Here is a 5345-nt window from a genome sequence, read left to right on the forward strand (position 1 = left end):
AAAAGCCTTTCTACTGTTCTGAATGTGGAAAATGTTTCCGTTCTTCTCGCAACCTACATAGACATATGCTGGTGCACACTGGAGAGAAACCCCACAGGTGCTTAGAATGTGGTAAGAGTTTTTTCCGATCTCAACATCTCAAAATCCATCAGAGAATCCACACAGGAGAAAAGCCTTACAGTTGCTCAGAATGTGGGAAAGATTTTGCAAGGGCAGACCAGTTAACTGTCCACCAGCGGATACACAGCTCAGACAAGCCAAACTCTTGTGTTGACTGGTAAAAGTTTTGTTTCATCCGGATATTTAAAAAGACATCTGAGAACTCACACTGGAGAGAAACTGTATCAGTGCTCTTATTGTGGAAGGAGCTTTTCCATGCCGTCAACCTTAAAAAGTCATGTGATGATTCACACTGGAGAGAGGCCGTATTTTTGCTCTCACTGCGATAAAAGCTTTAGAACGTCTTCTGCTCGAACAATACACCAGAGAAAACACCATGGGGTATCAACAGACCCTTGTTCTACTTCCAACACCCTCCCCCACACTGGCCAGGAGACTGAATGACCAGACTAATCACCCTCCCCCACACTGGCCAGGAGACTGAATGACCAGACTAATCACCCTCCCCCACATTGGCCAGGAGACTAAATGACCAGACTAATCACCCTCCCCCACACTGGCCAGGAGACCTCTGTGGCCAAACTAACCAGAGATGCCATCATACGGATCTGAACCCTTACTGCCAGGCTGACTAGAGCTTCTTGACAAAGCCTTGACCCCCTCACTAGATAGCCCACTGTTCACAGTCCACACCAGCCCACCTTGTTAGTATGGTCAGCACCGTGGACAGGATGTTATTGATGATGATGTTGTCAAAACTATTACTGGCTTAGACTTCACCAGTCAGCAGAGTTTATATGTGACTGTAAGACAGTGAGCCCTGTCATTAGTAAACATAACGTCTACTGCCCTGTGTTGCTATAGCAACATCGACTTTTATACATCTGTAAAAGCTATTGATCACTTTGTACATTAAGTGTGTCTAAATAAAGTATACATGAAGCCTACGCCAGATGTGTGATTCATTGTGCTCCACCTACATATCCTGTGTCTGTTTGCATATGTAATAAAATGTGATTAATAAATCATCTAAATGATCAATGAATAATATGCTGATATGGATATTTGAAGTATTGCTTCTTTCATTGAATAGCATTCATCTTGTACTTCCAAGTAGCATGTCTTACCCTCTACCTTCTGAACAGAGCATATAACAACAATATGGAGCAAAGATTTTGGTTATATATCTATAAATATGTTCTTTTCAGTTTAGAGTGAGGCGGTCATGAAAGTCTATCATTAACCTCATATGATTCACCTCTCATTGGTCAGTAGACACATCGATCAGGTCTGTGTAAATAATAGTACGGTAGACGTCACTGTCACGGCTGGATAATAGTGCATAGTTCAAGTGACGCAACACCGCCTCCCACTGGATCAATATGAAATTACACACAGAGACAAACAGTTCAGTCCACAAAAGGTTTCAATGTCTAGAACAGAGACACCACTTTGATTGTGGTGATTTGGTCAATGACGTACTCATTGCACAATATTGGCATGGTCACTGGCTATATGGCTCCTGTATACATTTCCTATACAGTGTATTCAATATCATTTAAAATAGATACATTGAGAAGAAGCAATGCTAGCCTTCACAAATAAGTCAGGTTTATTTTCTAAATTCAGACATTCTCCAGATATTAAGCAACACAGTTATTTATGCTACGGTCGCCCAGCGAAGATGACACATGGCATTTACAAGGTCAAAGCATGTTTCACCATGGTTATCATATATTCATTCAATGTACAACAGGTAAAAATAAATGTGCATAAAATGTGTTTAGTCTAAAAAGAGATAATGAATACCTGTCAAATGATATATGTTTACATAAATATACCATTATTTGTTATTTGTGTTCCCATCATGAAAACCAAAGATTGGCAGATTAATTGTGAATGAAACAGAAAGGACATTGAACGACTCCAGCATGAATCGCTAATGAGCCAAACTACACAAAACAACAAAATACAAAACACACATAAATATATTGTAATGCTTCGCTCCTATTCATACGTATCAGTATCAGTTTGGTCCCTATTGTTATTTGGAAGTACTCCGACTGAAGTCAGTGAGTACATTTCAGCTTCCATTCATGACCACACATGTCTAACCGACCTCAGGGGTGAAGAAAACTAAAATATGACGACATGGATATGAGAGAAGAATCAAACATGTTCCATTAAATTTGCCTAAAATACCGGTAGTTGTTGGGATTTAGGCTTGGGGAACCATTAGCACAATGGATAACAGCATTGTAGCTTGTTTCTAGGGTTTGGGTTGGAGTTATTTGCCATATTACAATCGTCAGCCCTGCTAGTTTGGTTGCAAAGCTTTCTGTTGAGGAGCGGAATCCCACTCAGACCGTTGCTATGGTAATGGTGCCATTCCCGCGGCCCCGCCCCCTCCGGTACACGTCGACCACTTTTCAACCAGTCCCCGGCGCCGCCCCTCGACCATTCACATCTTGAACCGTTGTGTCCTAGTTAAAACCGACAAGTTTAGGGAGATAAGCAGAGAGAGGAGACCGAGGAATATTCCACTCAGTGAAGTGGTATTCAGAGAGAGAGAGAGAAGAGGAGGAACGACAACGGAGGCAGACTACCACTCGGATTATTGTATTATCTAAACTAAGTAATTGGAAGTAAACCCACGTGGAAGGCTGCGTCGATGGAAGAGGTGGGTTTCACGCATGTACGTGTATGACGGGTTGTTGTCTTATTGCATTTGGTCAAACAACAGTGAACAATTTTCACAAACGCGCCCCATCTTTTGTTTCTCTTTGAAATCAGAGAGATATTTGCATTTTCCAGCAATTTGTCTGGACACAGGGACAAGCTACTCAAAATCGCGACTGTCCTCGACAAAAACGGGACGTTTGGTCTCACCCTACTTCAAACACATCTTTCTTCATATAGGTTCATTGCATGGCGTCGGTGGCTGTGGGTGATGACCGCAAGGGGGAGGAGGAGGGCCACGGCGATTTCATTGATCAAGGTAAGATGGTGGGGGCATGTGATAATTCCTGTTGCGTGTGATATGACACAGAAGCAACGATGAAAGGCTAATTTAGGAACATTCCACAAGGCGTTTTTCCGTTCCACAGTATTGATTACATCATACTGCATCCTGTACTACACAGATAGTAGCTAGTACGTGTTAATGCAGGAGGAGATAGTCAGTGGTCATCTTTGCAACAAAATGTGCCTGAATTTGCTGTTGGCATATTATGGTTAAGCCAGCCAGCTCAACTTTTAATAGAAGTTGATACATATAGTTGTTGAAATCATGTTGTCTGCTGGGTAAATTGGCCACAGTCCAGAAGGACTACCTTCAAAATAAAGGTTTTATAAGACGTAAATTCCTCAAACAACACTCTTGAATTGAACTCAGATGATTTCTCTTGGCCACCAGAGGGGTGTGATTTTGAGGCAGAGGGAGTGGTTTGTCAAGTGTGTAGGCATCAGAGGTTCTCACCTTATTTCTATGTGATGCTACCTTAACTATTTGTTAGGTCAATGAGTTGAACAATATGTTTAATTCAGTATATTTTGTTTTATGCAGGAGAGAGTCCACACTCGTGCTGCTCTGACAGTGGGAATAGTCCTTCTGAGTCAGGAGGATCAAACCTGGAGATGCCCAAAGCAAAGAGACTGTTTAACTGCCTTCTGTGTGGGAGCAGATTTACCCAAAAAGGACATCTGAAAGGCCATCATAGAATACATACAGGAGAGAAGCCTTATGTCTGTGTGCAATGTGGAAAGAGTTTCTCGTGGAAAAGCAACCTAAAATCACATAAAACACTTCACACCGGAGAGAAACCATACCCATGCTCTGATTGTGGGAAGTGGTTTACAAGGGCAGAATCATTAAAGTCACATAGGAGAATTCACACTGGAGAGAAACGGCATCAGTGCTCTTATTGTGGAAAGAGCTTTGCCACAGCGTCAACCTTAAAAGGTCATGTGAGGATTCACACTGGAGAGAGGCCGTATTTTTGCTCTGACTGCGATAAAAGCTTTAGAACGTTGTCTGCTATAACATCACACCAGAGAAAACACCATGGGGTATCAACAGACCCTTGTTCTACTTCCAACACCCTCCCCCACACTGACCAGGAGACTGAATGACCAGACTAATCACCCTCCCCCTCACTGGCCAGGAGACCTCTGTTGTGTGATATTATTATGCCCCCCCCCCCTCTCCACTCCACAGTTGGAATACAGTGCCTCTAGTGGTGGGAGTGTGGAATAATCTCACAAAGGCATGGTGCCTTATCCTCAACTATGTAATACTGTAGAAGTTAAAATAAGTATACCATTGTTTGCCCCTTTGATTACTCATCCCCCGTTCCTCATAGGAATTACTCATTCCTCATTCCTCAGGCCTTGATGATATTCCTTAATCATTTTCATGAAACCGTTGAATGCATCCTTTTAACGTTCCTGGTATTGATAATGTGCCTTCCTTTATGATTTATTCTACGACGATTGATTGATTGATTATTTGACTCTTTTTTGTTACTCCTTTTCATTCATAAACTTGTATTTTACCCTCACGGTGTTTCTTAAGTTTCTAAGATAAGATTTTTCAATTTCAATAAGTTGTGCACCTCGCAAATAAACATGTTTCTGATGAACCCAAACAGGGTCAGTGTGGTTATGTCACTCTGGCAGCATTATGACACACCTCTGTTATTGAGAGGCTTCTGTGTTAGTTAAGTCATGTTGGCGTGACGGCCTTGTGGTTCCTGTAGCGAGGCTGCTGTCCAGGTTGTCATATCTCTCCAGTCATAAGTGAAGCCTCCACCTATATATATGTGCCATTTAGCTGACGCTTTTATCCAAAGTGAGTTACATTGCAGTGAGTGCATACATTTCAGTATATACGGTCCCAGCGGGAATCAAACCCCCAACCTAAGCGTTGTTAACACCATGCTCTATCAACTGAGCCACAGAGGACTCCACCTCTGTCATAACGAGAGTATGTCATCTGACATGGGTGGTCATCAGGGCATACAATAACTTGTTTGGTCTACCAGCCACTCTGATTCTTTACCAGTCACATTAATGGCTTTTAAAACCAACGTTAAGGCAAATATCACAACAACAAACAACATTAGCATGATTCTTCACGCAAAATGACTCCCTGCACAGAATGGCAGACTACCTTCAGTAGTATGCTTTGTTTTCTGTCTCATGATGTCACGTGTAGTTGAATTTTA

Source organism: Argentina silus (assembly GCF_951799395.1).
Source record: "Argentina silus genome assembly, chromosome: 9".
In the NCBI taxonomy this organism is placed as follows: domain Eukaryota; kingdom Metazoa; phylum Chordata; class Actinopteri; order Argentiniformes; family Argentinidae; genus Argentina; species Argentina silus.